Source organism: Symphalangus syndactylus, chromosome 15, assembly GCF_028878055.3.
Source record: "Symphalangus syndactylus isolate Jambi chromosome 15, NHGRI_mSymSyn1-v2.1_pri, whole genome shotgun sequence".
Lineage (NCBI taxonomy): Eukaryota > Metazoa > Chordata > Mammalia > Primates > Hylobatidae > Symphalangus > Symphalangus syndactylus.
Window position 1 is genome coordinate 74,904,320 of NC_072437.2, and position 27,118 is coordinate 74,931,437.

The following is a 27,118-nucleotide window of genomic DNA, read 5'->3' on the forward strand; positions in this document are numbered from 1 at the left end:
CAGCCTGGGCCCCAGGGAGGGAGTGGAGAAGGAGGGGTGGCAGCACAGAAGCAGAAGAGGCTGTGGCCTCACTGGATCCTGGTGAGGGCCATGCAGGCCCTACTCCCAGTACATTCCTCTCCTGGGGATGCTTAAGGTGACAGCCCCTCTAACCGCCCCTAGCCTGCTTCTGAGCCCGCCTGTGGCAGCACGTGCCACCCTGCCTGCACTGAAGCAGACCCTGAAGAACAACTTTCCCAAGTGGCAGAAAAGGCTACAAGCACTGCAGAACTGGCACCTGCCCCGCTCGGTGCTTTGAGCCACCTGGATCTGTGCCCGCAGCTGGTCAGTGCCAGGCACACCTACCTGCAGCTAGAAACTGACTCACTATACCATTTCCTGATAATTCCACTACTTTTTTTTTTTTTTTTTTTTTTTTTCAGATAGTCTCACTCTGTTGCCCAGGCTGGAGTGCAGTGGTACAATCTCAGCTCACTGCAAGCTCTGCCTGCCAGGTTCAAGCCATTCTCCTGCCTCAGCCTCCCAAGTAGCTGGGACTACAGGCGCCCACCACCATGCCTGGCTAATTTTTTTGTATTTTTAGTAGAAACGGGGTTTCACTGTGTTACCCAGAATAGTCTTGATCTCATGACCTCGTGATCCACCTGCCTCAGCCTCCCAAAGTGCTTGGATTACAGGCGTGAGCCACCAGCCCCAGCCAATTCCACTACTTTTCAACCCAGCTAAATTCCAAGACAGATGACACTCAAGATAGAAAAAGTACTTGATCTCCAATCTGAAAAACTGTTTGTGTTCTAGTATTTTGCTGTTTGATATTGACACAAAAGCACATGATGAAGTTAAGTACTGCCCTACCTGTTGAAGACTGAAAATAAAGCTGTTTCTTTCCAAGTCGTGTGCCTTGTCCTCACTGGCTATCAGGCATTTCTTCCCAGCCCCTGACCCCTAGCCCAGCCCCTGCTGCCTTCAGGGACCTTTCTGGACCGCCAAGGAGTCTTGTTCATCCCAGGACCTGGCACTGCCCTGGCAGAGCTGCACACACCTCCCTGGAGGTGGGAGGGCTTTTCCGGTCCCCTAGCTAGGCTGGAGCTGCCTTCCAAACACATGATCACTCTGGGTCTCCTGCCCACACTGCACTTCCTGGGGGCAAGACGCTGTCCTCTCCTGCCCTGACACAATACCACTGACAGGCCTCAGAAGGCTGTCCCCAGAGTGCTGTGGTCACACCTGCACCACCCCTCCCACCACAGCACAGCTGTGTCCATTGTCTGGGAGTGGCCAGCTCAGTGCCACCCTCACCCGGCAGCACAGTCCTCCGAGGCCCACAGCCCCACTTCCTTGGCATTAATGTCAGCCTCTTCCTGCTTCAGGGAGCAGGAACTTTGCCAGGAAGCTGGAAGATGAGCCAGGCCAAGGAATGGGACAGTGTGTCAGAAAAGGAGAGCTGAGGTCAGGGTTGACCAGGGCCAGACTGGACAGTGCCAGCCCCACGGCTGACAGCATCCTCACAGGACAGCGGGCCCAGGGTCATGGAGAAGGGTACACAGTGACAGCTCCTGATGAACACAGGAATAATGAATTTATCATAATCACAAATGATGGGGTAGTGCACATAAAAAAGGGGGACCTCATCACCAGAGGGCTGCAGGCTCTTGCCCAGAGAGGCAGGCAGCACAGGGAGGCGCTCACTGCATGGCTCTGCCAGCCACCAGGCCCCCTTCTCAATGGTGCAGTGCATGGTATTTTGAGGACGCAGGTCCCGAGGGCCTTGCTCTTCATCCTTCACAGTGAGGACACGGTCCTCATGAGAGCAGCACAGGTGTGCCTGCAGCAGGATCCTTGATGTCCCTGCGCCCTGGGTGCCCCACAGTGCTCAGCAGGAATGCTGTGAGGGCTGAGGCCCAGCTGGTGGTGGGAAGCCAGCAGCACCCCCAAGCCAGCCCTCCCTCTGAAGGGCAGCCTGTGTCCTGGACTGGGGCTTCCCCAGGAGGGTGCCCCACTTGCCCAAAGCAGCTCAGCCTGAACCCAAAACTGTGACCAAAGAATCATGTGCCCTGTGTTGTCCTAGAGAAGTGAGTAGGGGTGTGTTGAGCACACACAAGACACTGTAACAGCACCCTGAGTGCACCGTCACATAGCTTAGATGGACCTGGACCATGGACTGGCTGCAGCAAGAGGAGCCCAAGGATCCTAAGAATTCCTAAGCCTAGCTGTGGAAGGTGACCGCACCCACCTTTAAACACGGGGCTTCTAACTCAGCTCACACCCAACCAATCAGGTAGTAGAGGGCTCACTAAAATACAAATTAAGCTAAAGCAGGAGGTAAAGAAATAGTCAAATCATATATCGCCTGAAAGCACAGTGGAAGGGACAATGATCGGGATATAAACCCAGACATTCGAGCAGGGAGCGGCAACTCCCTTTGGGTCCCCTCCCTTTGTATGGGAGCTGTTTTCACTCTATTAAATATTGCAACTTAAAAAAAAAAAGGCTGCCGAAGGATCTGGATTCCTGGAGGAAGTCACATGGAGGGCCTTCTCTAAGAAGATGGCCAATGCCTCATAGACAACCTGCTCCACTGCCTCTGTTCCAGTTCTGTCCAAGTGTGGGATTTCGTTAATCGGGGACAGGGCCGCCCCAGCAGTGCCTGCTACCCAAGGAAATCATGCTGTCCTGACCTGACCATCAAGGAAGGACAAACCTGTCATCCATCACCTTTACTCGTTCCATTAAAAATACATTATGCAGTATGTTGGCTGAGATACAATTCACCCATTTAAAGCATTACATTCAGTGGTTTTTGGTACTACATTCTGAGTTGTGCAGTATTATTGAAACCAATTTTAGAACTTTTTTTTTTTCTTTTTTTTTTGAGATAGAGTCTCCCTCTGTCACCCAGGCTAGAGTGCAGTGGCATGAGCTCAGCTCACTGCAGCCTCCACCTCCCAGGTTCAAGCGATTCTCCTTCTTCAGCCTCCTGAGTAGCTGGGACTACAGATGTGCACCATGACACCTGACTAATTTTTGTATTTTTAGAAGAGGAGGGATTTCACTATATTGGCCAGGCTGGTCTCAAACTCCTGACCTCAAGCAATCCGCCTGCCTAAAGCCTCCCAAAGTGCTGGGATTACAGACGTTGAGCCACTGTGCACAGACCAATTTTAGGACGTTTTTGTCACTCCAATCCCCCACAGCATCCTTCGCCCTTGACAATCACTCATCAACTTTTTATGTGTAGTAGGCTAAATAGCCCATAAAGAAATCAGGTTCTATTCCCTGAAACCTGTAAATGTTACGTTATTTGGGAAAAGGTTCTTTGCAGATGTGATGAAGTTACAGATCTTGAGATGGAGGATAATCCTGGGTTATACAGGTGGGCCCTAAGTGCAATTGCATGTATCCTCATAAGAGGGAGGCAGAAATTCACACACACAGGAGAAGGCGATGTGAAGATGGAACACAAAGGGAATCTATTTACTCTGTGATGTTGGCTTTTAAGACTGGAGTGATACAGCCACAAGCCAAGGAGTACCAGCAGTGACCAGAAGCTGAAAGACGTGAGAACAGGTTCCTCTCCTATAGCCTCCCTGCTGCCACTGTGATTTTTGCCCATGGTACTGACTTTGAACTTCTGGTCTTGGGAATTGTGAGAAATTAAATTTCTGTTCTTTTAAGCCACCAAGTTTGTAGTAACTTGTTATAGCAGCCACAAGAAGCATGAATTTCGTTACCAGGAGTGGGGTGCCTACAAATGTGGCAGTGGCTTTGGAATTGGACAATGAGGGCGAGGGCAGAATTGTGAGAAGCAACCCTTACATAGTGACATGCACCAGGACTCTGTCCTAAGACCTGCTTTCATGACATGAATCCTCTGTACAATCTCATCCACATCATAGCTAAAACCACCACTTTTAACATGAGGGGTCCTAAATCTGTATCTCTAGCCCAAATCTCATTTCTGAGCTTTAGACTCATTACTTTACAGGGTACTGGATATGACCGCTTTGATGTCCCATAGGCATCTCTTAAGTGAAACATCTTTCCTTCCAAGCCTGCTCCTCCTGTACTTCTTTTCTCAGTGAATGCTATCCATCTTCCCAAGTAGGAAACATAAACATCAACCTAAATTGCTATCCTCACTACCATCGTCTGCACCCAGCTTCCAATTAAATGGTTTCACACCAAATCCCTAAAACTTGGGCTGGGTGTGGTGGCTCACACCTATAATCTTGGCACCTTTGGAAGCCAAGGCAGAAGGAATGCTTAAGCCCAGGAGTATGAGATCAGCCTGGGCAACATGGTAAACTCCATTTTTACAAAAAACAAAACAAAAAGAAAACAACAACAAAAAGCAAAACGAAAAAACATAAAAAAACAAACAAAAAACTCCACAAAAAACAAAAAGACTAGCCAGGAGTGGTGGTGCACACCTGTAGTCCTAGCTACTAGATGGAGGGGGGAGGATCGATTGAGCCCAGGAGGTCAGGGCTGCAGTAAGCCATGATTGTGCCAGGGCACTCCAGCCTGGGCAACAGAGTGAGACCCTGTCTCAAAAACAAACAAACAAACAAAAAACACCAAGAATTATTCCACAAACATTTATCAATCAAGCTGAACATCTAAACATGAAGAAGAGTTAGATATGGTTTCTGCCTGGTGGGAGCTCATCATGTGTGGAAAAATGGATGCTAAAAGTGTCATGACAGAGGTAAGCACAGAGAGCCATGGAAGCACATAGAACAAGGAGCTCACGCACACTGGGCAGTAAGTGAAGGCTTCTTGATGGTGCTGATACCTAAGTTGCAGCTTAAAATACAACTCAGGGTTACCCAGACCAATCAGTCCATTGGCTGGAAGATATCTGACACACAAAAAATGTTTGTTGATTATAAGAATATGAGTGACCCTATGAAACTTACATTACTGGCTAATTCAATTAACTGAATCTATTTAATTACATTTTCAGTTTGTTCTCTTAAATTACAGGCTTTTCCCTTTTATTTGCATAATGTAACATATTCTTTCTTCAAATCCAACAGCGCAAAGATTAAAGTCCAACTCAGCTCTATTTATAATGAGTTTCAAATTCAACAAATATTATTTACAAAAGGTGTCAGGTATTAAAAAATGGTTTTTTATTTGTTTTTGAGACAGGATGTCACTGTCACCCAGGCTGCAGTGCAGTGGCACAATTACAGGTCACTGCACCCTCGACCTGCTGAGCTCAAGTGATCCTCCTACCTCATCCTCCTGAGTAGCTGGGACTACAGATGCATGCCACCATGCCTGGCTAATTTTTGTATTCCTTGTAGACATGGGGTTTTGCTATGTTGCCCAAGCTAGTCTTGAACTCCTGGGCTCAAGCGATCCACCTGCCTTGGCCTCCAAAGTGCTGAGATTACAGGTGTGAGCTACCACACCTGGCCAAGAAAAAGGTTTTCAATGGATATCTAAATAAATGTTAGCAAAGAGTGGTGGAGTGTGGAAGAAGCAAGTGAAATCTTACTTGTAAGGAGTCTGCCCTGATGATAGTGTCCAGGAAGTTGGTAAATTATTTTCCATGTTCATAATTATTCACCTTGTACCAAATACATTCTAGAGCAGAAACAGTAAATATAAGCATCTAGCTGTACCACAGTAAAGAAGTGCACAGAACATAATTATCACTAAAGTGACAAGTAAGTGACAAAATAAAAAAGCCATTAGTCTCATACATCCTAGCTAACTCATGAGGTAGACTACAACAGGTATGTTCAACAACTTGGTAATATAGGGAAAAGCTTATAGTGAAAACATAAATGGAGAGAATTCACATATAATGAATAAGGTAAGCTTTATATCACACAGTACTCCAAGAAAGTATAAACATCTGAATTGAAAGTTTTAAAATACCCTAAACTTCAATTAGGGTAGGCTGGGTATAATGTAAAAATGGTAGAAATTTAGTAAGTAGAAATCTAACTATGATACTCTGTTTAAAAGATTCAGAGTAGAAGGAGGAGAATTGGCCTGGAACCAACTAAAAGCAACTTTTAACCACTAAGAAGAATCAGGAGTTGCTTATCCAGTAATGAAACACTCAGTTTGGTCAAAAGAAAGACCATCTCCCCACCACCCCCAACCAGTGGAGGAATGAAATGCTTAGGCTGTACTATGGCCTGGTTGAAAGGCTTCTCACTGCCCTTTCCTTTAATTCTATAATTAAAAAACTTTCTAATGACAAATTTGGTTCCCATATATGCTGATAGCAGAGAGGGGATATTCTAGTTGGAAGATATGAGCATTTTGCTGAACAGAAATAATTAATTTAATGATTAGCTGACAATCTGGCTTATATATTAGTCTCCTCTGAGTTTCATTATCGTTAACAGGATGACTCTGGGGGCCGCCCAGCAAGTTTCTGGACATACAAAGATGAAGAATCCTTGGATTGCGATAGTCAAAGTAGAGGCACCCAGTGAGTCTTGGTGGCATCCATCCAGCAGTGTTTCCTGAGCGGCACCCAGTGAGTCTTGGTGGCCTTCCATCCAGCTCCCTTCCTACTGCCTTGAAATTACAACAGAAACATTCATGCTCTAAATATATGATTACCACAGACAGATAGTCATCAAAGTAGAGGCACCCAGTGAGTCTTCGTGGCATCCAGCAGCGTTTCCTTAACAAAATCCCTCTCCCTTCTTACTGCCTTGAAATTACAACAGAAACATTCATGCTCTAAATATATGATTACCACAGACATAATTACAGCATAGGAAGGCTCTTCTTGTCTAGAATTTGGCACCCTTACAAAAGAAACCCATTTATAAACTATCTTGTCCCATCCTCACGCAACTCTTACCTTCTCGTAATGTTTGACTCAACCACTAATAAGACCTCAGCAAGACTGGCTCATCTGTTACACAGTTAATGTAGTGAAGCAGCAGAGAGTTGTTTAGCACTGAGCCCATCTGAGAAGGCAGCTGCAATGAGAGAACAACTGATCAACAGTTAAGTATCTGAAAAGTGAATAAGCAAATCATCATACCAAAAATATATAATAATAACAGGCTGGGCATGGTGGCTCATGCCTATCATTACAACACTGTGGGAGGCTGAGGCAGGAGGATCACTTGAGCCCAGGAGTTTGAGACCAGCCTGGGCAACGTATTATATATATACGTATATATATATATATATATATATACGTATATATATATATTTTTTTTTTTTCTTTTTTGAGACAGACTCTTACTCTGTCAACGAGGCTGGAGACCAGTGGCGAGATCTCGGCTCATCACAACCTCTGCCTCCCAGGTTTGGGCAATTCTCGTGCCTCAGCCTCCTGAGTAGCTGGGACTACAGACGTGCACCACCATGCCCAGCTAATTTTTGTATTTTTGGGTAGAGATGTGATTTCACCATGTTGACCAGGCTGGTCTCAAACTTCTGATCTCAAGTGATCCACCCGCCTTGGCCTCCCCCAAAGTGTTAGGTTAATCAGTGTGAGCCACTGTGCCCAGCCTGATACAAATTTTTTAAAAAATTAGCCAGGCGTGGTGGTGCACATCTATAGTCCCAGCTACTTGGAAGGCTGAGGTGGAAGGATCACATAAGCCCAGGAGTTCATGGCAGCAGTGAGCTATGAATGTGCCACGGCCTGGGTGACAGAGTTAAGGCTCTATCTCAAAAATAAAATAAAATAAAGACCATGAAAGAAGTTCAAATAGAAAAATGCAAACAAACATATGGTCCAGGCACATACCTCTAAGCAATGGATGTTCTGTAAAAGTTGGGGAAAGCTTTGAAGCTGTTCTAGTGGAAATGATACACTTCTATTCAATCAGAAAGACTCATCTCTTTTTTTTCCACATCCTTTAGTGTAGCTACTGGAATCGAGCACTAGTATAACTGAGAGAGAATTCCACTTCTAAAATAAAAGATAATAAAACAATCTACTGATGGACTAAACAGACTTACACACCATAAATATAAAAGCAGCTATTAAGGTGTTTCAATTAAAGGAATCTGAATATGGTTTACATAGAATCCTGGGTAACTGACATGTATTTAAATATCTATAATCTCCTCTAAGATCTGAATGGTTATTATTCGGATTTAACAAAAGAAGGCCATGCAAGTTGTTTGGGCTTTAGATACTTACTCTTTTTAGAGGAGAAACATTAGCTGGACCTAACATCAACTTCAGAGGTTCTGGAGAAGGTCCCTGGTTTCTTTGCTTCACAGCAAGCTGAGCCATCTTCCATAGATTCTTTGAATTCTTCAAATAGATCTATAAATTTGGATATAAAGTACAAGAGAGTAGGTATCCATAAATTGGAGCAACATAAAATCTAAAACTCCTCTTTAATTGAAAATACAGTATGAAATCCTGGACATTTTACTGAGTGAATAGAGAGATCTAATCCATCTGACAAGTCAGTTAAGAGAGCTTCTGCCATTTTTGTTGACATGTTATATCGTAATAAACTGACATGTAATACTGTAAAGCTCTGTGAAAAAATTTTTAACCTAGCCTATTTGTTTAAAGGGGATGTTGACAATTCATGCTCCCTTGAACCTCTTCATTTTTGCTTTTAGGACAGGAGGGTTCATTAACACACTCCATCGATTACTAAACACACACAATCAGTTACTAAGTATTATAAGGCAGTAACCAAAAAATTCAACTTAAGGCTATCATATCCAAACTGAAATATCCAGAAGCCAATTTAAGTAGTCCATGCTTCCTTGGCAAGATTGTATGGATACCACTTTTCCTTGTGATAGTAAAACGTATCAATTTTCTTACCTCACCCAGTATCAGCTTTTACACTTTCCAGATAAAGCGGACAATGAACATACTGTATAGAAATCTTCAACTATTAAAAGGTACACACAGAATTACATCTAAATCATTGGCTACAATGATCTGAAATGCACGGTTTTATCTAAATCATTTGCTACGATGATCTAAAACCACTTTATCTACATCTTATATTAATCACAGGACAAAAACTCTTACCTTTATTTTCAGAACTACAGCCAGCATTGCTATCTGGCGCAGGCAACATGTCTTCATAACCCCATGATACTATGTGTTTGCCCCCAAGCAAACAGGAGGGAGATACAGGCTCCCCCTCCAAAAGCAACAGCTTAGAGGAGAGAAGGAAAATCAAAGACACTGAGACGATTCATTTTAGCAAGAAGTGAACCTGCCACCCCAAAGAGCATAAAACAAAATCTTAAAATTAAGCTGTACAATATTCTCTATGATTATTCACAAAACTTATTCGCAATATTTTTAAATAAAAATTACAAAACTTTCTGAAAAGTTACAATAAAATTATATGTGTGTGTAAAATGTATCTTATGTGTATATTTGTGTGTGTGTGAGAGAGAGGGGGTTATGAATTAGGAAGCATATGTACCAAAACATTAGAAATAGTTATCTTTGGGTAATGAGATAATGAATGATTTTCACTTTCTTCTTTATACCTTAAAATATCATCATCTCAAAATTTATAATCAGAATTCATTATAAGCTACTGTATTTTTATTTATTTATTCAGTGAGACTTGGTCTCACTCTGTCACCCAGGCTGGAGAGTGCAGTGGCACGATCTCAGCTGGCTGCAACCTCGACCTCCCAGGCTCAAGCAATCCTCCCCAAGGGAGCCTCCTGAGAAGCTGAGACCAAAGTTAAGTTTTCTTCAGTTTGAAGTAACTTATTATAATTCTATTGTTTAGCCTCATGGTAACCAGAAAACAAAAATCAATAATAGACATCCTAAACATAAAAAGCGAGGAATTAAAACACACTACCAGAAAAAATTACTTCACTACAAATAAAGACAGGAAGGCAGGCGAGGAGGAGAGGAAAGGAAAGAAAGAAAGAAAAAGAGATCAGAGAGAAGAGAAAGAAAAAGGGAGGAAGAACAACAGAAAAAAGAGTAGCAAAACAAGAAAACAAGTAAAAAATGGAAGTAGTATGTTTTTACCTGTTAGTAACCCTGAATATGTGAATTAAATTAAATTAAATTAAGAAAGAGTGGCTGAATAGATTAAAAGACAAGACCCAATTATATACTGCCTACAAGAAACTCAGTTCACCTATGAAGACATACATAGACTGAAAGTGAAAGGATGAAAGATATCCCAACACAAATGGAAACAAAAAAGCAGGAGTAGCTACACTTAGATAAAATAGACTTTTAAGTCAAAAAAGAAAAAATAAAGATAATTATATAATGAGAAAGAAGTAAACAGCAGACCAACAATTATAAGTGCATATTCCACCAACACTCAAGCACCTAGATACAGAAGCAAATATTAACAGACCTTAAAGGACAGATGGACTGCAATATAACAGTAGAGAACCTCAACACTCCACTATAACCAACACCCCACTACCGTCAATGAACACATCATACAGACAACAAAATACCAGTTAAACTTTATACGAATGGACTAAACAGACATTTACACAGCTTTCCACTCCACAACTGCACAATGCACATTCTACTGAATAGCACCATGGATTATTCTCCAGGACAGACTATGTGTTAGGCCAAAAAACAAGTCACAACACATTTTAAAAAAACTGAACTCTTATCAAGTATCTTTTCTGACCCCAGTGGAATAGTATTAGAAATCAATAACGAGGAACTTTAAAAACTGTACAAACATATGGAAATTAAAATACCTGCTCAAGAACAACCGATAAGTGAAAAAAATAAAAAGGAAATTCAATAGTTATTGAAACAAGTTAAGAATAGAAACACAACATAACAAAGCCTGTGGGATTCAGGAAGGCAGCTGTAAGTTTGAACAGTGCATACCTATAAATGCCTACAAATCAGAAACGTAGAAAGATCTCACATAGCCAACCTGACAGTACAGCTCCAGTACTGAGAACAACAAGAAAAATCAAATGCTAGAATTAGTAGGAAAAATATCATAAAGATTAGAAAAGAAATTTTAAAAATAGAAACAGAAAATACAGAAAGTCAATGGAACAAAGTGCTGGGGTGTTTCACAAAAATCAAAATTGGGCCGGGCGCGGTAGCTCACGCTTGTAATCCCAGCACTTTCGGAGACCGAGGCGGGCGGATCATGAGGTCAGGAGATCGAGACCACGATGAAACCCCGTCTCTACTAAAAATACAAAAATTTAGCCGGGCATGGTGGCGGGCACCTGTAGTCCCAGCTACTAGGAGAGGCTGAGGCAGGAGAATGGCGTGAACCCGGGAGGCGGAGCTTGCAGTGAGCCGAGATTGCGCCACTGCACTCCAGCCTGGGCGACAGAGCGAGACTCTCTCAAGAAAAAAAAAAAAAAAAAAAGAAAAATCAAAATTGACAAGCCTTAACTAGACTAAGGATAAGAAAAAAATCATAATGAGAAAGGAGACATTACAATTGATAACAAATATGAAGGCTTGAATAGATTACAAAAAACATCTATATACAAACAAATTGAAAAATCTAGAAGTGAATAAATTTCTAGACACATAATGAATTCCGAAGATAGAATGATAAAAAAATAAAAAACCTGAACAGACCAATAATGAGTAATGTAATTAAAGCAGTAATAAAGATTCTCCCGGGAAAGAACAACACAACAATCATGGTTTTACTGTTAAATTCTACCAAACATTTTTTAAAAAGCTAATACCAATTGTACTCAAAATATTCCCCATAAAATGAAGAGGAAGGCAGGCTTTGAAACGTGTTCTATGAGGACAGCATGACCCTGGTACAAAACCCAGACCAGGACACAACACAAAAAGAAAAACCATCCCTGATGAATAAAGATGCAAAAAATCCTCAACAAAATACTTGAAAATCGCATTTTACAACACAATAAAAACATAATCTGCCATGATCAAGTGGGATTCATCTCAGGAATATGAGGATGATTCAATAAACACAAGTGTGATACCACATTCAGCACATCAAGAACAAAAGCCATATAATCATTTAAGCAGATGCTGAAAAAAAATCAGCATTCCTTCATGATAAAAGCTCAACATGAGCACAGAAGGCACATACCTCAGTGCAACAAAGGCCATATATGACAAACGCACAGCTAATACCATAATCAACGGGGAAAAGTTAAAAGCTCTTCCTCTAAGATCTGGAACAAGTGTGCCTACTTTTACACCACTTTTATTCAGCATAGTACTGGAAGTCCTAGCTAGAGCAATTGGACAGGAGAATGCAATAAAAGGCATACAAATTGGAAAAAAGGAAGTCAAATTGTCTCTGTTGGCAGGCGACATGAACATATATATAGAGAACCCCAAAGATTCCATAAAAAACCTACTAGAAATAATAAATTCAGTCAAGTTGCAAGATACAATATCAATATATAAAAACCAGTAGCATGCCCATGCACCAATAGTGAAATACCTAAGAAAGAAATCAAGTTATTTCATTACCAAAAAAATCATATCTAAAGATAAACTTAACCCAAAAGGCAAAAGATCCCACAGTGAAAACTATAAAACACAGATGAAAGATACTAAAGCAGACTCAAGTAAATGGAAAGATATCCCATGTCCATGCACTAGAAAAATATTGTTAAAATATCTATTATCACCCAATGGGATCTACAGAATCAATGCAATCCATCTTAAGTTACGAGACATTCTTCATAGAAATAGTAAAAACCATCCTAAAATTCACATGGAAGTGCAGAATACCTCAGATAGACAAAAGAATCTGGAATAAAAAGAAAAGCTGGAGACATCACACTACCTGATTTCAAAATGTACTACAAATCTATAGCAAGTATGGTACCATCAAAACAGCATGGTACCATCAACAAAAGGGGTGAGAGAGAGACAGAGAGAGGAATGAATGAGACAGACATAGACAAGTGAAGCAAAATAGAGAAATCAGAAATAAATTCATGCATTTCTGGTCAACTCATTTTTTAAAAAGGCACCAAGAACACACATTCGGGAAGGACAAACTCTTCAACAAACTGCTAGGAAAACCCAAAACCCACATGCACGAGAACACATCTAGACTGTCATCTTACCACATACAAAACTCTACTCAAAAATAAAGATTTAAATGTAGGACATGAAACTATGAAACTACTAGAGAAGAAAACATAAGATAAACGCTTCATGAAATTGGTTAGGACAAGGAATTTTCAAATAGACATCAAAAGCACAAGCAACAAAAGCAAAGATGTAATTACATTAAACTTAAACGCTTCTGCAAAGCAGAGGAAGCAATCAGAATGAAGAAACCTAGAGAACGGAAGAAAGTATTTGCAAACTACGCATCAGGCAACGGGTTAATACACAAAACACATAAAGAACTCAAATTACTCAAAAGCAAAATTACAAATACTGTTATTAAAAAAAATCTACCCAAAACCTTTGTTCCCCACCATTATTTCCCCACCTTCTTTTCCCAACCGCCTTTGCCCCCCTCCCTCTCGCCACCCTTTTTCTTCCTCCACCTACTCCCAAAGTTTCACCACCATTTTTTCTTTCTCCACCGTCATTTCGCAAAGCCTTCTCTACTCTCCCGCTCACCCTTTCCCCATCCATTTACCCAAACACTTTCCCCACTGTTTTTTCCCACCATCTTTTCCCCTACTCCCTGGCCACCCTTTTTCCCCCTCCCCCTCTCATCACCCTATTTTGCTCCTTCATCTAAGCAAAAACCTTTTCCCCTGTCTTTTCCCAAAGCCTTCTCCCCACTGTTGCTGCTCACCACCCTCTTTTCCCCCTTCATCTACCCAAAAACTCTTTTCCTCATCGTCTTTCCCCCGCTCCTCCTTGCCACCCTCTTTCCCTTCTCCATCTACCCGAAAACATTTCCCCCCGTCTTTACACAAACCCTTCTCCCCACTCCTGCTCACCTGTTCTGCCCCTCCATGTACCCCCCAAAACTTCCCCACCACCTTTTCAAAGTCTCCCCCCTTTACCACTCGTGCTCTTCTTTCCCCTATCCTGCTTGCCACCCTCTTTTTTGCCCTCCATCTACCCCAAACTATTTTTCCGTCTTTTTCCCAACCGTGTATCCCTGCTCCCTTTCGTCACCCTCTTTCCCTCTCCATCTATCGAAACACTTTTTACCCACCGTCTTTCTTTTCTGCCACCATCTTTTCGCAAAACCTTATCTTCCTCCTGCTGGCTACCCTCTTTTTCCTTCTCCCACTTGCTACCCTCTTTTGCTCCTCTACCCAAAAACTTTTTCCCCCCACTGTATTTTCTCCCCACCGTCTTCTCTCCCTACTGCTTGCCCCCGTTTTTCCCCATCACCACCCTCTCTTCTTTCCTCCTGCCACTTGCCACCCTCTTTTCTCCCTCCATCTACCCATAAACTTTTTACCCACCGTCTTTCTGCAAAACCTTCCCTCCCTCCCGCTCCCCACCGTTTTTCTGCCAAACCTTCCCTCCCTCCCGCTCCCCACCGTTTTTCTGCCTCCATCTACCCAAAACCTTTTTTCCCTGCCATCTTTTTGCAATGCTTTCTCCTGGTAGCTATCCTTTTTTCCCTTTGGCACTAACTACCCACTTTACCGTCCTCCATCTATCCCAAAACTGTTTTCCTTCTCCTACTGCTTCAGGCGCGCTGCTATCTCAGTCGCTACCAACCACAGCGAGGCGAGCTGTGCTCCCGTGGCTCCAGCCTCCAGCATACGGCCAGTGACTCCCGAGTCCTAATCCTCTAGCCCAGGAACTGATCAACACGATAAGACACGGTAACCTGAAAAATCCTGTTTTGTTGTCAGCATCATTTATATACTGCAGTTATGCCCACGGAGGTTCCTGGACTGCATGTTTTGATTGGATGAGAAAAAAACCTCTAGGCTTACTCTGATTGGACTTTATTACCATGTTCTGATTGGATGAGAGCAAGTCTTAACACAACCAATCACAGCATGAAAATAAAGTCCAATCAGAGTAGGCCTAGAGATTTTTTCTCTCGTCCAATCAGAACATGTAGTCCAGGAACGTCATTTGCGTAACCTCGGTACATAAAGCATGCAGAGGTTGCGTCAGATCATTTCCGGGTCTTCTGTGTGAGGCGGAGGAGCTACTCTGTGCCCGGCTTAGAGAACTGGAAGGGGCGGCCACGTTCCGCTGGCAGAGGATGGATAGAGCCTCGAGCCTGGAGCCCTGGAGCCCTGGAGCGTGGGACACTATCTCGCTGCGGTTGGTGGTGGCGACAGAGTAGTAGGAGGGCGGCAGCAGTGGGAGTTTCTCCTGCCGGGCTAGAGAACTAGGAGAAGGAAGAGGCACCGCCACATGCTGGAGGCTGAAGCCTGTGCAACCGCGGCTCGCCTCGCTGTGGTTGGTGGTGACATCAGAGACTGCAGCTCGGCCACAGCGGTGGAAATGTGATGGGATAGGTGGGTTTTTGGGGGCTGCCCTGTACGCCTCTGGGAGCAAGGGTTTGGTGACCTATTGGGGTTCACTGCTAGAGGCTACCCTGCCTGTGGCAGTGGTCTGGTTGGGGGCACTCTCCGGGGTGGCATTGCTGGTGGTGGGGCAGGTTGGCTGGCTATCTGGGGCTACACTAGTGTGCCCATGGTGGCAGGGGTGGTGGGGGGAGGCAGGTTGTGTACACTAACGTGTACTGCCAGTGGCTCTGGAAGGGTTAGGGGCACTATCTTCTGCTGCACTGCCTGCAGCAGGGGGTGAGTTGGGTAGAGTTATCCGGGGCTGCAGTGCTAGCAGTGGGGGGTGGTTTAGGGGTGTTGTTGGGTGCTGCACTGCCTGGGGCGTTATTGGGTGCTGACTGAGGGGTGCGCTATCAGGAGCTGAACTGCCCATGGTGGGGTGGGGGGAGGCGGGTTTGGGATGCTGTCTAGTGCAGGTACACCTGTGGCTGGGTCAGATTGTGGGCACTATCAGGTGATACACTGCCTGTGGTGTGGGGGGAGTGCTTTGTGGGGGGTATTGGGGAAAGGACACCCTATTCAATATATGGTGCTGGGATAATTGGCAAGCCACATGCAGAAGAATGAAACAGTTCTTCAAAAGGTTAAATATAGAATTACCACGTGACTCAGTAAATTCACTCCTATGTATACACCAAAAAGAAATTAAAACAAATGCCTCCACAAAAAGTAGCATAGAAGTATTTATAGCAATAAAAAGTAGAAAACAACAGAAATGTCCATCAATTGAGGAGATTAATGAAATGTGGCCTGTTCATAAAATACAGTAGTACTTGGCAATGAAAAAGAAGAAGGTATTAATACATGCTCCAAAAAGGATGAACTTTGAAAACATGAAAAGTGAAAGTAGTGAGTCACACATAACTATTTATTATTGTAATTCTGCTTACATGAAATGTCCAGGATAGGCAAATCCTTCCAGAATAGGCAAATCCTTAGGAAGTAGATGGATGGTTGCCTAGGGCTGGGAGGGGTTTAAAGGAAGAGTGGGAAAAATGGGGAAAGATTGCTAATGGGTGCAAAGTTTCTTTTAAGGAGCATAAAAATGTTCTATAATTCTGGGAGGCGGAGCTTGCAGTGAGCCGATACTGCGCCACTGCACTCCAGCCTGGGCGACAGAGCAAGACTCCGTCTCAAAAAAAAAAAAAAAAAATGTTCTATAATTATGTTGTGGTGATTGCTTATCCACCCAGTTAATGCACTAAAAAAAATGAATTTTATACTTTACATGAGTGAATTAAATAATACATAAATTATATCTCAATGAACCTATGAAAAAAGTTAAATATGTGGTATGCATACACAAAATTTCTTCATTTTATTTTATTTTACTTCCATAGGTTTTTGGGGAACAGGTGGTGTTTGATTATATGAGTAAGTTGTTTAGAGGTGATTAGTGAGATTTTGGTGCACCCAACACCTGTGCAGTATACACTATGCAATTTGTAGTCTTTTATTCCTCATGCCCCACACCCTTTCCCCCAAGTCCCCAAAGTCCATTGTAGTATTCTAATGCCTTTGCATCCTCATAGCTTAATTCCCACTTACGAGCGAGAGCATGCAATGTTTGGTTTTCCATTCTGACGTTGCTTCACTTAGAATACTAGTCTCTGATTCCATTCAGGTTGCTGTGAATCCCATTATTTTTTTTCCTTTTATGGCTGAATAGTATTCCTATATATATTTTTTTATATCAAAATTTCTTAATCTACTTATTGAGGGGCACTTGGGCTGGTTACATATTTTTGCAGTTGTGAATTGTGCTGCTATAAACATGCGTGTGCAAGTACCTTTTTTATATAATGATTTCTTTTCCTCTGGGTAGATACCCAGTAATGGAATTGCTGGATTACATGGTAGTTCTACTTTTCTTCTTTAAGAAATCTGCACACTGTTTACCATAGTGGCTGTACTAGTTTACATTCCCACCAGCAGTGTAAAAGTGTTCCCTTTTCACCACATGCCCACCAATATTTATTATTTTTTGGTGTTTTGATTATGACCATTCTTGCAGGAGTGAGGTGGCAGAGTTTTTTTTTTTTTTTTTTTTTTTGACAGAGTCTGTTGTCAGTGCAACCTTCACCCCCTGAATTCAAGTGATTCTCCTGTCTCAGCCTCCCGAGTAGCTGGGACTAGAGGTGCCCACCACCACACTAGACTAATTTTTATATTTTTAGTAGAGGTGGGTTTTCACCATGTTGGCCAAGATGGTTTTGATATCTTGACCTTGGGATCCACCCATCCCGGCCTCCCAAAGTGCTGGGGTTTCAGGCGTGAGCTGTGAGCCACGGCACCCGGCCCAGCATTGTGGTTTCAATTGACATATCTCTGATCGTTAGTGATGTTGAGCATTTTTTCGTATGTTTTTTGGCCATTTTTTATATCTTCTTTTGAGAATTGTCTGTTCAAGTCCTTAGACTATTATTTGAATGGATTGGGTTTATTTTTTTTTTTCTGCTAATTTGTCTGAGTTCCTTGTAGGTTCTGGATATTAGTCCTTTGTCAGATGTATAGATGGTGAAGATATTCTCCCATTCTGTGGGTTGTCTGTTTACTCTGCTAATTGTTTCTTTTTGCTGTGCAGAAACTTTTTGGTTTAATTAAGTCTTACATGTTGATCTTCATTTTGTTTTTGTCACACTTGCTTTAGGGTTCTTGGTCATGAAGTCTTTGCCTAAGCCAATGTCTAGAAGGGTTTTTCCAATGTTATCTTCTATAATTTTTATGGTTTCAGGTCTCAGGTTTAAGTTGATTTTTGTTTAAGGTAAGAGATGAGGATCCAGTTTTATTTTTCTACACGTGGCTTACCAATTACCCCAGCAACATATGTTAAATAGGGTGTCCTTTCCCAACTTTATGTTTTTGTTTGCTTTGTCAAAGGCAAGTGTAAGTATTTGGGATTATTTCTGGGTTTTCTATTCTGTTCCATTGGTCTATGTGCCTACGTTTATACCAGTACTATGCTGTTTTCCTGACTTGTAGTATAGATTCAAGTCAGGTAATGTAATGCCCCCAAATTTGTTCTTTCTGCTTAGTCTTGCTTTGGCTGTGTGGGCTCTTTTTTGGTTCCATATGAATTTTTGAATTATCTTTTCTAGATTTGTGAAGAATGATGGTGATATATTGATGGGAATTGCTTTGGATTTGTAAATCGTTTTTTGGCATTACGATCATTTTTCCAATACTGATTTTACCCATCCATGAGCATGAGATGTGTTTCCATTTGTTTGTGTCATCTATGATTTCTTTCAGCAGTGTTTTGTAGTTTTCCTTGTAGAGCTCTTTTACCTCCTGGTTAGATATATTCCTAAGTATTTTACTTATTTTTTTATTTGCAGCTATTGTAAAAGGGGTTGAATTCTTGATCTGATTTTCAGCTTGCATGTTGTTGGGGTATAGCAGAGCTACTGATTTGGGTACCGTTAATTTTATATCCTGAATATTTGCTGAAATTATCAGTTTTAGGAGCTTTTTGGAGGAGTCTTTAGGGTTTTCTAGATATACAATCATATCACCAGCAAAGTGACGGTTTGACTTCCCCTTTACCAATCTGGATACCCTTTATTTCTCTTGTTTGAGTGCTCTGGTTATGACTGTCAGTGCTATGTTGAATAGAAGTGGTGAGAGTGGGCATCCTTGTCCTGTTTCAGTTCTCAGAGGAAATGCTTTCAACTTTCCCCTGTTTAGTGTTATGTTGGCTGTGGGTTTGTCATATAATGGCTTTTATTACCTTAAGGCGTGTCCCTTCTATACATATTTTATTGAGGGTTTTAATCATAAAGGGATGCTGGATTTTGTCAAATGCCTTTTGTGTGTCTATTGAGATAACCATGTGACTTTGCTTTTAATTCTGTTTATGTGATGTATCACGTTTATTGACTTGCCTATGTTAAACCCGAAAAGCTCGTGTGTTCTCAAGAGCTACAGGGTGCCGTGGCAGCTTTGGGATAACTTGAGGCTGCATCCTGGGGAAGAAACACCTCCTGTGTCCTGGCTGACTGCTGAGGACAGAGCTTCGGTGTGGCCTCTCTGCGGTCCGGCTTCTTTGGGGTGTTTTTCCTTCATGGTGAGTACAGAAGCTTTCCTTTTCTGGCATGTTCTCTGTATTCCTGCTAGGTTCTCCTTTTCTTTCTTGCTATCGTACCATTAATTTTACAGTAGTACTCATTTCTCAAGGGCTTTTGAGGTTGGAAAGCGTAGGAGGCTTTAGGACTGTTTCCGAGGGAGACTCCCCATGTAGTTGGAGAGAGAGGAAGGACCTGGCTGTGGGAGGAGGGGGAACCCTGGTGCAGGTGGGGTGTTGGGGCCAGGCCCCAGTTGGGCTGCCTTGCATCCAAGCCTCAGGTGGAAGGAAAGGATCCAACAACCTCCAGAGTTTGCTGATTTTTTTAATTTTTTTTTTTTTTTTTTTTTGGAGATACAGTGTGGGCCTATTGCCTAGGCTGGAGTGCAGTGGGGATCTCAGCTCACTGTAACCTCCATTTTCTGGGCTCAAGGGATTCTCCAACCACAGCCTCCGCAGTAGCTAGGCGTGTGTCACCATGCCCAGCTATTTTTAAAAAATATTTTTGGTAGAGATGGGGTTTTGTCATGTTGGCCAGGCTCGTCTCAAACTCCTGAGCTCAAAGCAGTCCTCCTGCCTCGGCTTCCCAAAGTGCTGGGATTTATAGGCATGAACTACTGAGCCTGGTCTGCTGAATTTTTAAATCTGTGTCCCAGCCATCAGGACATAGGGGTCACTTTTCTCCATTCCCTGCAGCACCTGACTAATTCTGTCCCACTAGTCATGGCCACCTGACCGGGGGAAAGGAGCTTGCTTGTGGTTTAATGTCCTCTTTGCAGAAATGTCTATTCAGGGTCCCTGCTCAGTTTTGGGTGGATCCTTGGTTTTTTTGTTGCTACTTAGCACTGTTAATGTGTTGCATATTTGCCATAACGACCCCTTAGCTGATACGTGATTCCTCAAAACGTTCTCCCAGCCTTTCTCTTTGGGTTCGTTGTTTCCTTTCCCTTGCAAACATTTTGCACTTTGATGTAGCCATGCATGTTTTTTTATGACCAGGCATAACGGCTCATGCCTGTAATCCAAGCACTTTGGAAGGCCGACGTGGGTAGATCACTTGAGCCAAAGATTTTGAGACCAGCCTAGGCAACATGGCAAAACTTCATCTCTAAAAAATACAAAAAAATTAGCCAGGCGTGGCGGTGTGTGCCTGTAGTTCCAGCTATTCAGGAGGCAGAAGTGGGAGGATCACTTGTGCCAGGGAGGTCAAGACTGCAGTGAGCCATGATCATGCCACTGTGCTCCAGCATGAGTGACAGAGTCCCTGTAGTTACCACTTCTATGATTCCCTCAAATTTTCTAAGTTTTTTTTGAGAAAGAGTCTCATTCTCTCACCAAGGCTGGAGCACAGCGGCATATCAGGGATGTGAGTTCTCCAGCTTAGTTTCCATTTCTCAGGATTCCTTAGCCATTCAGGGCCATTCGTGTTTTCATGTGAACATTAACATTGTGTATTCACATTTCTTAAATTTCTGTGCATAATACAGAGTATGCTGGGACTGTTTTTCCTCTGGGACATTTTGATGCATGTATTTTTTAGTAATCAAATCAGGGTACTTGGCATATCTGTTCTGTCATGCAGGTATTATTGCTCTTTTGTGAGAACATTTGAATTGTTCCCTTCTAGGTTTTTTGAAAAATACAGTATTTTGTTAACCAGAATCACCCAGCTGTGGTATAGTGCATAAGAATGTGTTTCTCCCAACTAACTGCAACTTCGTTTCCATAACCAATCTTCCCATCCCCTTTTCCCCCCTCTTCTCAGAAAACCTCTACTGTACCTTCCCTTATTAAAGGCAAAGTTTTTTGGATTCCATATAAGTGAGATGAATCTGTGCTTGTCTTTCTATGCCTGGCTTATTTTATCTATCATATTTTCCAGGTTCATCCATATGGCTCCAAATGAAGATTACATTATTTTGTTATGGATGAAGAGTATTGCGTTGTGCAGATATACTTAAGTTCTTGCAAACCTTGCCACTGAGGGCTAAAATGCTGAGTCTCTAAGTAAACTTTAAAGGAAATCTAGGCCAAAAAGACTAACTCTTAGGTAAGTCCTAGTCCTGCACTGGGCCTAGAGACAGTGGACTGGTGGGGCATGTGTCATACTGAGAAACCAGTTGGGGTGGCTGAAGGAATGCTGGCATTACCCCTCCCCTAACCCTAGGCTACACAGCTTGCACCTTCAAAAGAGACCCCTTTCTTCCGCTTGAGAGGAAAGGAAAAAATGGGGAGGACATTGTCTTGCATCTTGGATACCAGCTCAACTACAGCAGGAGAGGGCACTGGTCAGAGTTATGAGGCCCCTTCACTTACAGGCCCTAACTCCCAGATGACATTTCTAGACACACCCTGGGTGAGAATGGAACCCGCTGCCTTGAAGGGAAAGACCAATTGTGGCAGGATTTGTCATCTGCTAACGGAAGAGCCATTGGGCCCCAAATAACCAGCAGTGATACTCGGGTACTGTGTTGAGGGCCTTGGTTGAGATGCTGAGACTTACTGGCTTCAGACAACAACAGGGCCACAGGAGTTCGAGCACCACGCTGACTCCTGGGGTTCGTGATTCCAGGATTTGACTCTTGGATGACATTCCTCGACCTGTCCTGAGTCAGAGGGAAGCCCATTGCCCTGCAGGGCAAGTCCCAGGCCAGGCAACGTTCAGCACAAATCTGACTTAAGTGCCCTGAGGCCTTAAGGGAACACTGGCATTAGTCTGGCAGTAGTCTCTGTGGCCTATGGTGACAGTGGCTATGGAGTGAGGCCCCTTTGGAAAGGGGATAGAAGAATGGGAAGGACCACATTTTGTGGTTTGTGTGCCAGCGCAGTCGCAGTACATCAGAATATCAGGTAAACTTCTGCTGTCCCTGACTAGACCCACCCAGGGCCGGGGGGGAAACTTGCCACTCTGAAAGGAAGGACACAGGCCTGGCTGGCTTTGCCACATGCTTATTATAGAGCCCCAGGGCCTTGAACAAACATAGGCAGTACCCAAGGAGTGGTTAGAGTGGGCCTTGGGCAAGACCCAGTGCTATGCTGGCTTCTGGTCTGAGTCAGCACAGTTATCATGGTGGTGGTCACAGGGCGCTTGTGTCACTCCACCCCCAGCTTTAAGTGGCAAAGAGAGACACTCCACTTGTTCGGGAGAAAGTAAGGTAAGAGAACAAGCCTCTCTGCCTGGTAACCCAGAGAATTCTCTTGGATATTGTCCAAGGCCATCAAGGCAGTACCTCTAAGAGTCTGCAGGAAATACAGTGTTAGTGGGCTTAGGGTGCCCCCTAAAGCAGATACAGCTTATATCACAGACCAAAGTCCTTTTAAATATCTGGAAAGCCTTCCCAAGCCCAGACAGTGAAGATTATAATAAATAACTTCAATCCCCAGACACCGAAGAACATCTACTAGCATCAACACCATCCAAGAAAACATGGCCTCACCAAACAAAATAAGGCACCCGAGACCAATCCTGGAGAAACAGAGACGTGACCTTTCAGACAGAGAATTCAACATAGCTGTGACGAAGAAACTCAAAGAAACTCAAGGTAACACAGAGAAGGAATTCAGAATCCTATCAGATAAATTTGACAAAGAGATTGAGATAATTAGAAGCAGAAATTCTGGAGTTGAATCATGTGTGATCCACCTGCCTCGGTCTCCCAAATAACAGGCATGAGCCACCGCACCTGGCTCCGATGACACTCTTTTAGTTACTTTGAAATGTACAATTATTATTGAATATATTCACCCTGTTGTGCTGTCAAATAATAGGTCTTATTCATTCTGTCTAGCTATTTTTTGTACTAATTAGACATTCTCAGTTCCCTCCCGTCCCCCACTACCCTTCCCAGCCTCTGGTAACCATCCTTCTACTCCCTATCTCCATGAGTTCAATTGTTTTGATTTTTAGATAACACAAATAAGTGAGAACATGTGATGTTTGTCTTTCTGTGCCTGGCTTATTTCACTTAACATAATGATTTCCACTTCATGCTGCAAATGACTGACTTCCATTCATTTTTATGGCTGAGTAGTACTCCATTGTGTATCTGTAATTATTTAAACTCTTTGTTAAACTTATCTAATAGGAATTCTTTCTATGTGTTATCTCAAATTTATTAGCAGTATGGGCTTGTTCGTATCCGTCTTTCTTGGGAAGGATTTCCAAGTATTTGAAAGGACTTGGGTGTTGTGATCTAGGCTGTATCTGGGGACCCCAAGCCTGGTAACGCTGTGTTTCTTGCAGACTCATAGAGGTAGCAGCTTGGTGGCCTTGGATAAGATCTGGAAGAATTTTCTAGATTACCAGGCAGAGACTTGTTTTCTTTCCTTACTTCCTCCCAAACAAACAGTCTCTCTCTGCTGAGCTTTGTGGAGCTGGGGATGGGATGATAAAAGTACCCCTGTGGCTACCACCACTGGAACTGACCTAAAGTACTCCTGTGGCTACCATCACTGGGACAGACCTGGGGTACGCCTGTAGCCACCACCACTGGGTCAGACTTGAAGCCAGCAGGGTCTTGCTCAAGGCCTGTTGCAGCCATTACCTGGCTACCACCTATGTTTGCTACAGCTCTACAATCAGCAGGTAGCAAAACCATCCAGGCTTGTGTCCTTCCCTTCAGTGCAGTGAGCTCCCCACATCCTCAGGCAGGTCTAGAGATGCTGTCTGGAAGCAAAGACTGGAATCAACAACCTTAGAAATTTACCTGGTATTCTATTCTACTGTAGCTGAGCTGCCACTCAAACCATGAGACACAGTTTTTCCCACTCTTCCTTCCCCTTTTCATAGGTAGGAGAGCCTCACCCCATGGCCATCACTACTGTAGGCCCAAGCGGAATACTGCCAGGCTACTGCCTGTGTTCACTTAATGCCCTAGGGCTCTTCAGTTAGCTTGTGGTGAATGCTGTCAGGTCTGGAACCCACCCTTCAGGGCAGTGGGTTCCCTCTGGCCCCGGGCGGGTCCAGAAATGCTGTCCAAGAGCCAAGGCCTTCTTGAATCAGTGATCCCAAAAGCCTGCTTGGTGCTCTCTACCCATTGTGGCTGAGCTCATAGCTAAGATGTAAGACAAAGTCCCCTTTACTTTTCCCTCTGCCTTTCTCAAGCAGAAGGCCTTCTCTGCCTTCCTCACCATATCCACCACAGCTGTTAATGTGCTAGGTCTCACCTGAAACCCAGCCCCTTATTATTATTTTTTTAAATAACAGGTTTATTAAAATGTAATTCACGTATCATTCAATTTATTTGTTGAAATCTGCAGTTCAGTGGGTTTTAGAATATTCACAGAGCTGTGCACCGATCACCACAGTCACTCTTAGAACCTTTCCTTACCCTATAGAGAAATCCACACCCCTTAGCCACTGCCTCCTACTCCCCCCACCTGCCTTTGCCCCCAGCCTTAGGCAACCATTGATTGATTTTCTGTCACTATAGATTTGCCTAATCTGGACAAACAGAATTGTACAATATGTGATCTTTTGTGGCTGGCTTTTTCCCCTCTTAGTACAATGTTTTCAGAGTTCCTTTATATTGTAGCATGTATCAGTATTTCATTCCTTCTATGGCTGAATAATATTCCATGGTAGAGACACACTGCGTTTTGTTTATCCATTCATCAGTTGGTGGACATTTGGGTTGTTTTCATGTATTGGCCATTATGAATAATGCTGCTATGAAGATTCCTATACAAGTTTTTGTATGGACATACATTTTTTTTTCCTCTGGGAACAATAAAGTGATAAATCCCTTCACCTCATTCTACTAAGTAGTGGGGACCACAGGTGCATGTCACCCGGGTCTTGCTGTTTCCCAGGCTGGTCTTGAACTCTTGGCCTCACGTGATCCTCTCCCCTAGGCCTCCCAAAGTACAAGGATTACAAGTATGAGCCACACCATGCCTGGCCCCCACCCTACCTTTTGAGAACCAAAAGGAGGAACCAAATTCTTAGCTCAACTCAAGCCATTTCCTGATTTCTTCATCAGGAAGGAGCTGGTTACTGGGCCGTCCAGGCCTCTCAAGCAGCACAGAAATGAGGTGAGTGCATTTTCCTGCTGCTCCACTCTGCAGAAAATTGGAGGATGTTTACTCATTTGCAGAGAGAGATGCCTTGTAGGCACCTTAGGATGGAGGAAGCCCTGATTCCAATGTCCTTTTTTTTCCTTCAGAAACAGGATCTTGCTCTGTCACCCAGGATGGAGTTCAGTGGTGCAACATGGCTCATTGGAGCCTCAAACCCCCAGGCTAGCATTCCTACCTCTGCCTTTCGAGTAGCTGGGACTACAGGTGAGCACCATGACACTCAGTGAATTTTGAATTTTTCGGTAGAGATGGGGCCTGGCTGTGTTGCCAGGGCTGGCCTTGAACTCCTGCACTCAAGGGATTTTCCTGCCTGGGGCTCCCAAAGTATTGATATTACAAACATAAGCTGTTGTGCCCACCCTCTCCGGTTCTTAACTTCCTGCCTCCCTCTTCCATATTTAAAGAACCCTTGTAATTACATGGGCTCACCCAGATACTCCAGGATAAGCTTGTTTCAAGGACAGCTGATAAGTAACATTAATTCCATCTGCACTCTTAATATCCGCCTTCCTCTGAAACTGCACAGTGTAACACAGGACATGAGCAATTGGGAGGGCGGGCATTACATTGGCCACCACAGTGACCAAAGTGATTGGTGGGGGACAGGTTAAAGATACAGGGAGGCCGGAGGAAGAACTGACAAGGGAGGTTCCAGAGAGGGCAGGAGAAGAGGAGATTCCCACAGGGGGATTAGGTTAGCACTTTCTTTTCTTTTTTTTCTAAGACAGGGTCTTGGTCTGTCACCCCTGTTGGAGTGCGGTGGCATGATCTTGGCTCACTGCAGCCTAGACTTCCCAGGCTTAAGGGATCCTCTCACCCCAGACTCCCAAGTAGCTGGAACTACAGCTCTGCACCACCACCTTTCCTGGCAAATTTTTTTCTTTTTTGGTAGACACAGGGTTTCACCATGTTCCCCAGGCTGGTCTCCCAACTCCTGGTCTCAAGTGATCCTCCTGCTTCTGCTTCCAAAATTGCTGGGATTATAGGCCTGGGTCACCATGCCTGGCCTCTGCTAGTTGTATATTCTCTAGAGTTGTCTTTATTTGTGCTCCTGTGTCCCTCATCATGCTGATCCCCTGTTACAATTAATACTTCTTTATGTTAAATTTTACATATGTATATATTTTTAATGAATTAATTTTTTTTGAGACTGGGTCTCACTCTGTTACCCAAGCTGGAGTGCAGAGGCACAATCTCAGCTCACTGCAACCTCTACTTCCTAGGTTCAAGCAATTCTCCTGTGTCAGCCTCCCAAGTAGCTGGGATTACAGATATGTCCCACCATGCCCGGCTAATTTTTGTGTTTTTTGTAGAGACGGTGGGGGGCGGGGGGGTTTGTCATGTTCTCCAGGCTGGTCTCAAACTCCTGAGCTCAAAGGGATCCACCCACCTTGGCCTCCCAAAGTGCTAGAATTACAGGTATGAGCCACTGCACCCATTCCAGTTTAAGCATTTGAGGGGTTTGTGTCTCCTGATTGGATTTGGGTGTAGGTTTGGTTATCCAAGGAGCAGTGCCCAGCTCCTTGCCAGTGGGACATGGAATGTTGGTGATTTCCAGGAAGTGACCTCACA

At 43.5% G+C, this 27,118-nt stretch overlaps 2 long non-coding RNA genes across 2 annotated transcripts; one reads left to right on the plus strand and one right to left on the minus strand.

Annotated features, from left to right (window-relative positions):
- Positions 1 to 5,816: 5,816 nt before the first annotated feature.
- On the minus strand, positions 5,817 to 14,776 carry LOC129463999 (uncharacterized). Its single transcript, XR_008651379.2, has 5 exons — positions 14,561 to 14,776; positions 8,141 to 8,269; positions 7,742 to 7,906; positions 6,839 to 6,959; positions 5,817 to 6,546 (listed from the first exon to the last, which is right to left on the minus strand). It is a non-coding gene; the product is annotated as an uncharacterized lncRNA (long non-coding RNA).
- A 6,791-nt stretch (positions 14,777 to 21,567) lies between these two features.
- LOC129464003 (uncharacterized) lies at positions 21,568 to 25,751 on the plus strand. The gene is made up of 3 exons (XR_008651385.2): positions 21,568 to 22,318; positions 22,853 to 23,010; positions 25,633 to 25,751. It is a non-coding gene; the product is annotated as an uncharacterized lncRNA (long non-coding RNA).
- The last annotated feature ends 1,367 nt before the right edge of the window (positions 25,752 to 27,118 follow it).